Raw genomic sequence first — 14,965 nt, forward strand, 5'->3', positions numbered from 1 at the left:
CTTCCTCCTGTCCTCCTCCTCCTCCCTCTGCTGCTGATGTGATTGACTGCTGCAGGTACCGCTGGTAGAGAGGAGAGGCTGCTTTGTCTCAGCCAGCAGCTGAGTTTACAAGAATGAGCCAAATTTGAAGATTGGTGGCAAACTAAGCTAAACAGTTAGACTACATACAGACAGCTTTAGTTTTAGCTTGTTGCTAACAATTAGCTATTAGCCGAGCTAGCGCGCTGTGTTTGTGTAAAACATAGCAGCGGTGGATGAGAGACTGCGGACAGAGCAGTTGAAAATATCACTTTTCTACATGTTTATGCTTGTTGATCAGGTGTATTGATAGAGTATTGGCTTTTTACTCGCTAAGGTGTTATTGCACTTAAGAAGTAACGAGCGTAGTTGTCGTCAACTCGAGTAATCTTCACTTCACATGTGATCTGCTGTTCACTGACTTTGCTGTGTGTGTGTGTGTGTCTGTGTGTTTGTGTGTGTGTGTGTGTCTGTGTGTTTGTGTGTATCTTTGTGTTTGTGTGTCTGTGTGTTTGTGAATGTGTTTGTGTGTGTGTGTCTCTGTGTTTGTGTGTGTCTTTGTGTGTGTTTGTGTGTATCTTTGTGATTGTGTGCGTCTGTGTGTTTGTGTGTGTTTATCTGTTTGTGTGTGTTTGTGTTTGTGTCTTTGTGTTTGTGTGTGTTTATCTGTTTGTGTGTGTGTCTTTGTGTTTGTGTGTGTGTCTGTTTGTGTTTGTGTTGTGTGTGTGTGTGTGTGTGTGTGTGTGTGTGTGTGTGTGTGTGTGTGTGTGTGTGTGTGTGTGTGTGTGTGTGTGTGTGGAGGAGAGGCTGCAGTTTGAGAATAAATTACACCAAAACATTAAAAAGTGCTGATAAAAGAACCGGTAACATCGGAGCTTATCAATACTACAGTCTTTAATCATTTATCCTCGGGGCTCGTTTAATACCGGGTTTCGGTACCCATCCCTACAGAGAAATAAGTGCACATTAAATAAAACTGCCATACCTTTGATTATTTTGGAGAAAACAGACGTATAAATTGATGCATAAACAACCGCAGGAAGCTGGAACAAGCGCTGATGTCTGGAACAACCAACGTCTCTTTCCCTGGCCGTTTAATCGTTTACAAAGTGAAAAAAGCAGAAATGTGGTGGCAGAGTAAAATCTTTTTTATGTTAGTGGTAAAAATAAACAGATTATGATGGAACAAATAATTCACTTTTGATAGAAATCTGTCTGTAGACGGAGCTCTTGCACCCATGTAATCTGCTTCTAACGCTACATGATTTCTTCTTTATTCAGATTGAAGAGCTGCAGGTTGTCAGAGATCAGCTGTGCTTCTCTGCTCTCAGCTCTGAAGTCCAACCCCTCCCATCTGAGAGAGCTGAATCTGAGTGGAAACTACAGTCGAAACAGTTCAAGAACAAATCTACTGTGTGATTTTCTGGAGAGTCCACACTGTAGACTGGAGACTCTGAGGTCAGACACCATTTCTTACTTGTGTGCTGAGATTAATATGGTGTGAAAGTTGTGGTGACACTAAACTGCAGACATAAGGATGATTTTTATGAGGTAAAATCTCCTTCAGATTTACACATTCAAATGTTGTTTTCAAACATTTAAATACTATTTAAAGCCTCCCTCCAGTGTATTTTGGTATTTTTGAGATATTTCATATTTTTCTGAGTCATTTTCTGACCATGTTGATTAGCCACAATGTTCACCAAATATTTGTGGACAAATAACTTCATTTTGTGCTCAAAGATGAAAAATGTCAGCTGTTGTTAAAACTGAACAATGACGTATGACTATAGTAGAACGCTGCAGTCATACGTCATCCTCATAAAATCCCTTTGTTTTTGTGAGCGTCACATAGGCTACTGATACAGTATCAGGCGCCTGTGTTTCATACTAAATAGTCTACTGGATGCAGACGTGCTGCAACAACAGATTAATGCTTCAAATATAAATCATTTATTTCAGTTAAACACTCTCCAACCAACATGTGCACAGAAAATAAGGTTTAATGTGGTTAAAGCAGGAAAGTCAGTAAATCAGTGTGCAGTGATGTATAAATGAATGTGGGTGATTGTTACAGTATCTGTTGTCCACAGCTGTTTCTACTGTATGAAAAGCTTCTCCTTCACTTCATTAAATCCCTGCAGCATCTGAAGTCAGCAGGACTGATATGTTGATAAATCTGCAGCCTCTGAGAAGTGCTGCGCCAGAGCGCAGTGCCGTTACGCACCACCGTTCACTGTGTTTACCTTCATTAAATCTCCTGATGACACCAGGCTGCTACAGTAGAAACACACACACCTCTACACACACACTGTTAAAACTTCCTGTAAAAACATTCAACAACTGGCAGCAGGGTTGCCATTAAGTTACTGTAAAATTAACATTTTTTTATTGTTACTAAAGTTTACGGTTTCGTGTTGTTAATGAAAAATACAAACAAAATGTTCTTTAGGAATGAAGAACAGAGCTAAATCACTGATATTTCAATCATGTAATTACAATGTAAGAGAAAAAAACACAGCTTCTTATTGCACTTGACTTTTTATTTGAATATAAAGTTGGAAAGTCCACATGCAGAACAATTGCATGTTAAACAAAAAGCTGAAACAGAGCGTTCTCTTTCAAACTGTCTTTGGCTTTTTGATGGAAATAGTAGTACAAGGCACTTAGGCTCAGAAATATTGACATGATCAACTATACAGTATCACCTTTTTGACTAACAATATATTTCAAAATATGAAAGAGTGTTTAGAAAACCAAAGCAGGTGACCAGAACAGAAGAGTTCAGTTGAATAAAACTGCATCATTTGCTGTTAAGCAGCTTTTAACCAGAGGACTGTTCCACAAAGCAGGATTCGAAAGTTAGGCAGATAAGTGTGAAAAGATGACATCATCATGATAGTGTTTTGAATCTGTAAAGCAACATTTGAATGAGCTATTTGGATATGATTCAATTATGATTGACAATTCAAGTTCATGATAACAAAGCAAATTTCAGCAGTTTTAGCATTTTTAAAGTCATGTGGTAAACTTACTAACCTTGCTTTGTGGAGCAGCAACAGTTACAGACAACTGAGCTACATCACAGAATTACAAGCAAACTCTCAGATAATATCTGGCTCTATATCATGTAACATCTGAATATACTGGAGATATTGTCCAGCCTTAAGGCATATCAGTGGTACAAATAAAAAGATGAAGATTACATAAATAAAAGATGTTTTGTCAATATAATGCTGTCTGTCAAAAACAGTTGAAATATAAATGAAAATATAATGAACAGCAGCAGACATGTTACATCATGTCCAAATATGAACTGTATGTCAGGCTCTAACAAGGAACACGGTTAAGTGCAGAAGTCCAAGTATTGGGCGATGGCAGGGGAGTGAGTTAGTTAATGACTTATGGCCCAGTCAAAGACACCAGTTCTCCCAGTCCAGCCTTGGTAGCCCTCTGACTGTGTGTGTGTGTGTGTGTGTGTGTGTGTGTGTGTGTGTGTGTGTGTGTGTGTGTGGAGGAGAGGCTGCACTTTGAGAATAAATTACACCAAAACATTAAAAAGTGTTGATAAAAGAACCGGTAACATCGGAGCTTATCAATACTACAGTCTTTAATCATTTATCCTCGGGGCTCGTTTAATACTGGGTTTCGGTACCCATCCCTACAGAGAAATAAGTGCACATTAAATAAAACTGCCATACCTTTGATTATTTTGGAGAAAACAGACGTATAAATCGATGCATAAACAACCGCAGGAAGCTGGAACAAGCGTTGATGTCTGGAACAACCAACGTCTCTTTCCCTGGCCGTTTAATCGTTTACAAAGTGAAAAAAGCAGAAATGTGGTGGCAGAGTAAAATCTTTTTTGTGTTAGTGGTAAAAATAAACAGATTATGATGGAACAAATAATTCACTTTTGATGGAAATCCGTCTGTAGACGGAGCTCTTGCACCCATGTAATCTGCTTCTAACGCTACATGATTTCTTCTTTATTCAGATTGAAGAACTGCAGTTTGTCAGAGATCAGCTGTGCTTCTCTGCTCTCAGCTCTGAAGTCCAACCCCTCCCATCTGAGAGAGCTGGATCTGAGTGACAACTACAGTTGGGACGGTTCGAAAAGGAATCTGCAGTTTGATTTTCTGGAGAGTCCAGACTGTAGACTGGAGACTCTGAGGTCAGACACCATTTCTTACTTGTGTGCTGAGATTAATATGATGTGAAAGTTGTGGTGACACTAAACTGCAGACATAAGGATGATTTTTATGAGGTAAAATCTCCTTCAGATTTACACATTCAAATGTTGTTTTCAAACATTTAAATACTATTTAAAGCCTCCCTCCAGTATATTTTGGCATTTTTGAGACATTTCATATTTTTCTGAGTCATTTTCTGACCATGTTGATTAGCCACAATGTTCACCAAATATTTGTGGACAAATGACTTAATTTTGTGCTCAAAGATCAAAAATGTCAGCCGTTGTTAAAACTGAACAATGACGTATGACTATAGTAGAACGCTGCAGTCATACGTCATCCTCATAAAATCCCTTTGTTTTTGTGAGCGTCACATAGGCTACTGATACAGTATCAGGCGCCTGTGTTTCATACTTAATAGTCTACTGGATGCAGACGTGCTGCAACAACAGATTAATGCTTCAAATATAAATCATTTATTTCAGTTAAACACTCTCCAACCAACATGTGCACAGAAAATAAGGTTTAATGTGGTTAAAGCAGGAAAGTCAGTAAATCAGTGTGCAGTGATGTATAAATGAATGTGGGTGATTGTTACAGTATCTGTTGTCCACAGCTGTTTCTACTGTATGAAAAGCTTCTCCTTCACTTCATTAAATCCCTGCAGCATCTGAAGTCAGCAGGACTGATATGTTGATAAATCTGCAGCCTCTGAGAAGTGCTGCGCCAGAGCGCAGTGCCGTTACACACCACCGTTACGCACCACCGTTCACTGTGTTTACCTTCATTAAATCTCCTGATGACACCAGGCTGCTACAGTAGAAACACACACACCTCTACACACACACTGTTAAAACTTCCTGTAAAAACATTCAACAACTGGCAGCAGGGTTGCCATTAAGTTACTGTAAAATTAACATTTTTTTACTGTTACTAAAGTTTACGGTTTCGTGCTGTTAATGAAAAATACAGTATGATCTGGTTTTTCATTGCTTTATTAATATAACTGTTTTTTTTCTTTTACAGTATCTTACAGTTGACAGATTTGTTTGATTGAACTATTTAGTTTGTATTTTTTTGACAAACATTTTAATAAACATATTTTTAACCTAAATGAATACTGACTTAGCAGGTTAAACACATAGGAATAGTCACAATACATACAATTAAAGACACTTTTGTTAAGAAAAAGGTTTTAATAGACCTGGTTGTCATTCTTCATAAAATCTCTGTCCAAAGCTGGCTACAAGCACATAATGCAAACCAGAACAAAATGTTCTTTAGGAATGAAGAACAGAGCTAAATCACTGATATTTCAATCATGTAATTACAATGGAAGAGAAAAAAACACAGCTTCTTATTGCACTTGACTTTTTATTTGAATATAAAGTTGGAAAGTTCACATGCAGAACAATTGCATGTTAAACAAAAAGCTGAAACAGAGCGTTCTCTCTCAAACTGTCTTTGGCTTTTTGATGGAAATAGTAGTACAAGGCACTTAGGCTCAGAAATATTGACATGATCAACTATACAGTATCACCTTTTTTGACTAACAATATATTTAAAAATATGAAACAGTGTTTAGAAAACCAAAGCAGGTGACCAGAACAGAAGAGTTCAGTTGAATAAAACTGCATCATTTGCTGTTAAGCAGCTTTTAACCAGAGGACTGTTCCACAAAGCAGGATTAGAAAGTTAGGCAGATAAGTGTGAAAAGATGACATCATCATGATAGTGTTTTGAATCTGTAAAGCAACATTTGAATGAGCTATTTGGATATGATTCATTTATGATTGACAATTCAAGTTCATGATAACAAAGCAAATTTCAGCAGTTTTACCATTTTTAAAGTCATGTGGTAAACTTACTAACCTTGCTTTGTGGAGCAGCAACAGTTACAGACAACTGAGCTACATCACAGAATTACAAGCAAACTCTCAGATAATATCTGGCTCTATATCATGTAACATCTGAATATACTGGAGATATTGTCCAGCCTTAAGGCATATCAGTGGTACAAATAAAAAGATGAAGATTACATAAATAAAAGATGTTTTGTCAATATAATGCTGTCTGTCAAAAACAGTTGAAATATAAATGAAAATATAATGAACAGCAGCAGACATGTTACATCATGTCCAAATATGAACTGTATGTCAGGCTCTAACAAGGAACACGGTTAAGTGCAGAAGTCCAAGTATTGGGCGATGGCAGGGGAGTGAGTTAGTTAATGACTTATGGCCCAGTCAAAGACACCAGTTCTCCCAGTCCAGCCTTGGTAGCCCTCTGACTGTGTGTGTGTGTGTGTGTGTGTGTCTGTGTGTGTGTGCGTGTGTGTGTGTGTGTGTGTGTGTGATTGAGAGGGAGAAAGAATTAGACGAATGAGACCAGCTGGTGTTTTGATAAATAGAAGCCAGTAATGGGATTGAGTAATCTCACCATCTTAAATGAAGTCCCACTTGAAGTCCATGAGTTTCCTCAGCAGAGTGGATACAAACTTTCAAACATTCAGATCTTTATTTTAAATCAATTTTGATAACATTAAAACATCTGTGACCACATAGACTTTATACTGATCCACACTGAGCATCTTTTTGGTCTTCATATTTAATATAAGATGAAAAAGCTGCACTGGCTAATTCACTGTTAAGTCACTGTGTGTTTATTGAAGTAGCAGCATGTTGTCATTAATATTAATGAAGCTCTTTTTCACTGTTTGTATTTGACAGTTTTTAACCTGCATCCTGTTGGGTTCAGGTGTTTGGAGTTTCCATTTTCTAAACTTGTTCATTCTAAACCTTCTTCAGCTCTGAACAGATTATGAAACATTGAATGATTTCAAACACAATAATCTGCTTCTAACACTACATTATTTCTTCTTTATTCAGATTGTGGAGATGCAGTTTGTCAAAGATCAGCTGTGCTTCTCTGGTCTCAGCTCTGAAGTCCAACCCCTCCCATCTGAGAGAGCTGGATCTGACAGGAAACTTCTTGAGTTCTTCAAACAAGAAGCTGCTGTCTGATCTTAAGAAGAGTCCAGACTGTAGACTGGAGACTCTGAGGTCAGTAGAGAGTTGGAGTCAGTCCGTGCTGGTTTCAGCAGTTTTGTATTAAACACAGTTAGTATCAAAGCAAAGATCCAGTATTTCCTGGTGAACCTCCAACCTTCTCAGTGGCTGCTTTCCTCAGTGAAGCTGTGAGAGGAGAACGGTGACAGGCTTCAGGATCGGACACAACGACAGAGAGAGAGAGAACAGTCAGCCAATCAGATCAGCCAGAAGCTTGTTGTGATCACGTGTTTGAGTCGATGTGAAGACGACTGTTGTTGTTGTTGTTCATGTCTGCAGGAAATAAAGCTGGATTACAGTTGACAGCCTTACAAGATGTATAGAGACAGTGGTCCTCATTCATCCAACTGTCGTACCATCAAATCTGATCTGAAAGTGTTTGTTCTCTCATTTCAACACTAAAGAATTGATCAGTTCATCTTTGTCAGAGCTCTAAGATCAGTCTGACTGAAGCCTGCAAATCACTGGCTCTGATTTCACACAAGCATCATTACGTTTAGTAACCATGTGGTCTTTATACAGACCAGAACCTCTGCTGAAGTCCAGGAATCACATCTTTATATCTGTCCATCACTTATTTTGTTTCCTCCAAATATTTTCAATGACAGCCTCCATTTTTATTTGTCAAATGATATTTCAAAAGCAGATAAGATGTTGATCAACACACAGAGACTCTTGCTTTCACTTTAACAGCAGGTCACATGTAACAACAGTAAATGTGTCACTAAAGTGTTTGTGCAGTAATGATGTGTTCATGACTCTCTGCACTTTATTTCCTCTGTGTACTTCAGTGAAATCTGCAGAGTAAACAGACTTGATGCCAAAAGTCTCTGCAGGTGTGTGAGATCGGAGCTCAGTGTGTTCACTCCAACACGTTAACATGAGAGCTGAGAGGAAGCAGGCTACGCTGCACAGCTGCTCCACTTCTGGTCTGAACAGGACTGAAGTCCCTGCTGGTCTTTATACTGGATGTGCTGCATCACTGACTGACAGCTGATGAAGTGAGTCTCACTAAACACTGATTTATGACCTCTGTTGTTTCTTCTTCTCTCATCAGCTTGGGGTGATCTCTGCCAGAGTGAGTGAACATCCAGGAGTTCGTGTTGAGAGAGGATCAGCTGTATCCTGATGATCCAGAGAGGTTGAAGCAGCAGCAGCAGCAGCTTGTGTGTAGAGAGACTCTGACTGGGCCATGTTACTGGGAGGTAGAGTGGGGAGGAGAGCTTCATCCAGCAGTGACTGACAGAGGAATCAGAAGAAGTGGAGATGAGTCTCAGTGCTGCAGTCTGAACTGATCTGAGAACACAAAGTCAAGTCCACCATCATCCCTGTGTGTTCCTCTGGATCTGACAGAGTATCATCAGTGTATGTGGACTGCTCTGCTGCTGCTCTGTCCTTCTACACAGTCTCTGCAGACACACCCAGACTCCTCCACTCAACCACCTCCTCCACCCTCCTCCTGGACCTGAGTCTCAGTCTGGATTTTGGTCCATGTGGATCATCTCCAGCAGAGGCTTGTTTAGAAAGACTTTCCTGCCTTTGTATATAAGTTGTATATATGTTTTAAATGTATATAAGTTTTAAATGTCTCTTTACTGTCAGACATGTGACCATCTGTATCTGTTGAAACCAGAGTGACACTGCAGATTATTGCAGAATCACTTGACACTATAACCGTTAATTTACAGGATTGTACATATCAGAGAATATTGACGTATATTATATATCAATATATAATAGTGAGTAGGCTAGTAGTGTGATGTGTGAAACAAACATCCCTCAGGATTATGTGAGATCTGTCAAATAGAGGAATCAGTGCAGCATGTAATTTTTCACTGTCCTAAATAATCTCGAGATTGATAAACATTAAAGAGGGAAATCAGGAAGAAATTAGTCTAAAAAATGTATTTGCCATCGGGTTAGGGAGTTTATTCCATTTGTAAGAAAGCCTAGCATTTTTACCACTTAACAAGGTGACGTTACACACAAGGATTCTCTCCCTCTCTCACCTTCCTGACACACAGCCCTGCCCAACTTTGAAGTAGTTGATGAGCGGAGCAGAATTTTCCTTTCATCACGATAGTGAAACCCCACCAAGAGTCAATAATATGGACTGTCTATAACCTCTGATGTATGCGTGAAGGACATACATGCAAGCTTCGGCACTTATTTTGTTGATTTTGCTGTCTGAATCAACCTTCTGATTCACATATTTTACCTTATTCTGTTCCACTGTTTCATTTAGCATACTTGCTGATGGGTTTGCCAGCTTAATGGATGGATGGTTTAATTACTTTGTAGATGGAGTTACTTTATTATCAGTGATGATCATGCTAATGTAGGTTATTTAGGAAAATGTAGTTGCATTGTTAAATGTATATTACTGTTCACCAGCAGGGTATATACATACACATATATATTACTGTGTGCTAATGATGGTAATTCTGTATTGCTTTATTGGTGTATAGTTGAAACATATATATTTTTCTCCATATTATGATCATCTGCTAACATTTAGGAATGGAGTTAGCTAGCACAATACACAGTGTAGCTATTGTAAACAGAAATAATTTGAACATTTATTGAAATGAAACCATGTGAGAAGTTTAGAGGGAAAAATCACTATTTGGTGGAGCTGTTAACAACTCATAGACATCTGACATCTGAAAAAGAAAGTTGTATGAGAGAGAGATGAATACATCTCAAACTTGGACCTAAAAAGTGGAACATCTTGCAAAATAACCTTCAAATAATCTTCAGAAAGGACTTTAAATAAGAGGTAACAGCATTAATCAGCAAGAATAGAAGAGGAAACATCATCTTTGGATATAACAACTAGCTAGCTGTGACGTATATTATATATGAATATATAATATTGAGTAGGCTAGTAGTGTGATGTGCGAAACAAACATCCCTCAGGATTATGTGAGATCTGTCAAATAGAGGAATCAGTGCAGCATGTAATTTTTCATTGTCATAAATACTCTTGAGAACAAGAAACATTAAAGAGGGAAATCAGGAAGCTTGAAGTGAAAGAAATGAGTCTAAAAATGTATTTGCCATCAGGTTAATGTGTCTATTTCATTATATGAAAGAAACTGGGCTGATCAAAAGAATTTAGTGTTCAGTGAAATATAGGAGATGAGTCATAACATTTCTGATATGCAAGAATGTTTGTTGCTTCACATCTATGAGACTCTGTGTGTTTGTTCTGTTTCATTTAATTAAATAAAGATTAAACATGACATTATCATTTGAACATTTATTGAAATGAAACCATGTGAGAAGTTTAGAAGTAAAAATCACTATTTGGTGGAGCTGTTAACAACTCATAGACATCTGACATCTGAAAAAAGAAAGTTGTATGAGAGAGAGTAGCTGCACCAACATGAGCTCCTGAATACATCTCAAACTTGGACCTAAAAAGTGGAACATTTTGCGAAATAACCTTCAAATAATCTTCAGAAAGGACTTTAAAGAAGAGGTAACAGCATTAATCAGCAAGAACAGAAGAGGAAATATCATCTTTGGATATAACAACTAGCTAGCTGTCAACTGCTAACTTTTTGTTGTTTAGTTGAATATTTTGAATAAAGTTTGTGTGTTGATAGTAGCGAATAATAAAAAGTCAGACTCAGACCACGTCGTGTCTTCTGCAGATCAGAGACGAGCCCCCACCACTGCCAAGAGGTTCTCGTCTTGTATGTTTGTATTGTCGTTGATTCCACCCCCTGAGTACCTCCTTAATCGGGCCCCTGCCACTCTATTTGGCTGCCGGGAGTTTTAAAAGCCAGCAGCCTGTGTGTCCGTGAATGCGTCATGTTGTCGCACACTGTCAAGTTAACGATCAAGGTGATGTTTGTGTGTTTTTTTTTAATCTAGGTAGGAGGTAAAGTACAAATCGGCTGCATTAAACGCAAAGAGCGAGAGAGTAAGAAAAGCGGATCATCAAGCTAACGTTATTGCTAGCGCTACTAGCCTGACAGCGGCTAACGGCCAGACTATCCAACCTCACTTTGCTGTGTGTTGAGCGTGACATAAACATCGACAAAGACAAAGTGGCACCATGAAGGAGAGGAGGATGAAGTTTTAAAAAGGGACCGTGATATGTACAAAGTTGGTTAACCTGTTGGGATTATTTTGTTCTATGGAGGATGGTGGAAGACACAAATGGACTAATTTACACTAAACTACAGCAGGCTGAGCAGGGACAACACTTGGTGAGTGAAACATGTCACTTCCATAACTTATGGTTAAGTTATATAATGAACTGGATCTTGTACTGGGACTTTGAATAAGGTTGATTTTTACCAGTTTTGCATTTCTAAGTGGTTCAGTCACCTGTTGACTGTGTGGTTTGAGAGTGAGCCTGTGCAGAAGCTGCTTGTTGCTTGTGAGAATTCATTCCTGCAGAAAACAAGAGTGAGTAAGTCGTGTATTTGATACATGCAGTGATAATTTATGACATGAACAAAAACTCATAAAGAATGTACATAAAGAAATATGTGTGAGTCATGTATCTACAGTATGATATGTGCATTGTTTCTTTTTGATGAGAACATAAATATGCTGTCTAGATGCCATCTTAGAGTTTTCTAATTGAATGTAATGTGGTTTGTTGTATTACACCACTATGAAACACTCTGTTTTGATAAAATGACATGTTATCCTCCGGTATACCTTATTTCTTTATAATGACCTGTCCGACTTGTCCTCTGACCACACCACTGCTATTATTAGTGCTTAGTTTCACACTTAATTTAGTTAACCTCGATAAATGTTTGAGGTCACAAGATGATAAAAAGTATCATACAAAAAAAGAGCAATTTCTGTTCATTTATTCAGATTTTTCTCTAATTGCGCTGCTCTTTTCTTGGGAAATACTGGACGTTTTCACCTTTTCAGACCTCAACAAAGATACAAACATCCATAATTAGTCTCTTTCTTAACTGAAATGTTGGTTATGAAGAAATCAGTCATAATGTGAGATTAATGTGTTGTTTGACTCCATGTTTTCCGCATCTCGGCACCTGTCTGTGTCACTGCCTGTGGTGTTGTAGACTGTCTGCTTTGTGTTTGATTAGACAAACCGCTGTGTCTATTTTATATTTGAATAGGCCTTGTAGTGTTGTAGACCGCCGTGTCTATTTTATGTTGATGTTATTCCCGTGTAAGAAAGACATGATACTGAGTCAGTGCATATTTCTTTATATCTTTCAGCAAATAATGCAGCAATCAGCCTGCAGGTGAAATCAAGTGTCATTCATATTAGTGCAAAGTTTCACTACATCTTTGTTGTTTTTTTGATGAATTGTGTAAACGATTGTATTATTGCTGTTATTAACACACACCTCCTGACATCCACAGCCTGTCTCACCTGTTTCCAAGTTGTCAGATATAAAGACTGATATAATTCAGGCCTGCTGGTGGTAAATAAAGCTTATTTGTTCTCCAATTCTGGATTTTCAGTGTATTTCTTTTGACTATTCAGGTGTTTTGAATGTCCACCAGCTGCTGGATGCACCCAGGACTAAACTTTCTCTCCACAGCTTGTTCAATCTCAGCTCTTGGTGTAAACATTTGCATTATTACAGTAAGTGCATTAATGAGTCTGCTGTCTTTGAGTTTTTCATCTTGTATTATTGCAGAAGAGATTACAGCCCCTGAACATGTTCCTGTTCATATCGACTGTCAGTGTTTCAACCAGCATCATTGTTTCATCATTGCATAAGTTGTTTCAGGTTTTTTATGTAAAAATGCAAAACATTTAGCAGTAGTAGTGCTGATAATATAAAACTTATAAGACTGCTCTGTGATAGCTGATGTTTTTTTCTGTGGTGCTTTCAGGTGTTGTAGTAACTTGTGTCTTCTGAGTTTTGACACTCAGCTGAAGAACAGCAGCCTTTTGATTTGATGAAGAGACCAAATTTGTATTTTCCTTTTTAACTTTTAAACTCTAAAGGTAGTTAAAGGTAACTTTAACTTTTGACTGTTCTGAAAAGATGCAATCCTGAACGCCCTAATGTCCATTTTATCACACTAGCACATGAACGCACCACAGAAATGACTCTCTTGTACACACTTTTAGTTCAGTCTTTCTTTAGCTGTACACAGTGTCATTGAAAGGGCACCTTCATAATGTAAAGCCAGTTTTTATTTTCATTTTCAGCATCTTTTAACAGCATTAAAACATATTAAAACATCGTTACTTCCTACAGTTCAGTGCTATTTGATTTTTAAAGCAAAGATTTAACATTGGTGACTGTTAGTTATTGAAGAATTCATTCTTTATCGAACAAAATAAACACATTAGATTTATTGTCCACCTCATTCATTTCATATGTACAGAGTCTTCATACAGGCATACTGTTGAGACTTGTTGACTGTTGAGTCACCTGTGCAGGTACATCTCTGACTACATGTACACAAGGAAGCAGAAGGAGTTTACATGCAGCAGGTCAGTCAATCACAGCAATAGAATAACGCTGCCATCTGCTGGTGAAAGCAGGCTACTACTGAACAGTTTATCTGCTATTGGCTGCTCTTTGCTGTCAAGTTATTCTGAGAGATACCAGTCGGTACCAAACACCAGCCAATAGCTCTAATTCACAACAGACAGACTTACACATCACTGATTTGAAGGATAATCATGCTCTCAGTTATGAAACAACATTTCCCATAATGCTTTAGGGGGATATAAACAGGAAGTATAGCGTTGCCATGGATTCAGCGAGTTAGCTGTGAGCTACAACTTGAGCCCCGTTTTTTTAGGCTATATTTGTTTACATGTTGATAAAATGGCGCCATTAAAAGTATCCCGATTTAGTTATTATCATTTCCTTTTTATTATCAGTTTGCATTGTAGCCATGAATCTACAGACATCACTGGATTACTTGATACTGAAGAAAACTTATGGGGAGCGACTTTTTTATTATTATTTCTAAGCAGATTTATGGACATTTATTCGCGATGCACATCACATATGATGATATCGTCGGGGAGTGTAAGTCACGATGAATCTAAAAATGTGTGTATTATGTCTGTGTGTTCAGATTTTACTGAGTCCTCTGGATTATTTGGTTTTTCAATCAGTTAAAACTAATGAAAAATGCTGTTACAAGTTTCTAGAGGTCAGAGTAAAATTATATGTGACGGAGGAAAAGCAGCTTTACGCATTTGGGAAGCTGGAAGGAGGTGAAACTTCAGCTGTGCTGCTGCTGCCTCACTGTCACCACCAACAGCTGCAAGTGATCAATTAATTAAGCTGTAAAGAGGAAAATAAATATCTCTCCAGTTTTTGTTCAGTTTTCAGTAAAACTGTGCTGATGAACAAATAGTCCATTTGATTCTGTATCTCTGGTGTCTCATAAGCTTCACTGATCACATAAATACAGAAATGTGTAAACTATCTGGCAGTGATATTGTGCGACTGTTTCCTCAGATCAGGCCCTTCGTCTATGAACAAACAGACAGACGAGTGGAGATAGTGGAGATATTTGGAGGCGTTGAAGGTCATCGAGATGAAGTCCTGAGTGCTGTGAGTAACATCTAATCACAGCTGCCATCTGAAGAATAATCCACTAACACAGAAAAACTAGCTGGCATTTAAGATGTGTTGTTGTTGTTTTTTTCATCCAACTGCAGGATTTTGATCTCTTGGGTGAATAAATGATGTCATGTGTGAT

General features: G+C 38.1%; 1 long non-coding RNA gene across 1 annotated transcript; it reads left to right on the forward strand.

Moving 5' to 3' along the window:
- Nucleotides 1-11,323: 11,323 nt before the first annotated feature.
- LOC121891888 lies at nucleotides 11,324-12,734 on the forward strand. The gene is made up of 3 exons (XR_006094209.1): nucleotides 11,324-11,499; nucleotides 12,500-12,525; nucleotides 12,647-12,734. It is a non-coding gene; the product is annotated as an uncharacterized LOC121891888 (long non-coding RNA).
- The last annotated feature ends 2,231 nt before the right edge of the window (nucleotides 12,735-14,965 follow it).

Source organism: Thunnus maccoyii, chromosome 24 (genome assembly GCF_910596095.1).
Source record: "Thunnus maccoyii chromosome 24, fThuMac1.1, whole genome shotgun sequence".
In the NCBI taxonomy this organism is placed as follows: domain Eukaryota; kingdom Metazoa; phylum Chordata; class Actinopteri; order Scombriformes; family Scombridae; genus Thunnus; species Thunnus maccoyii.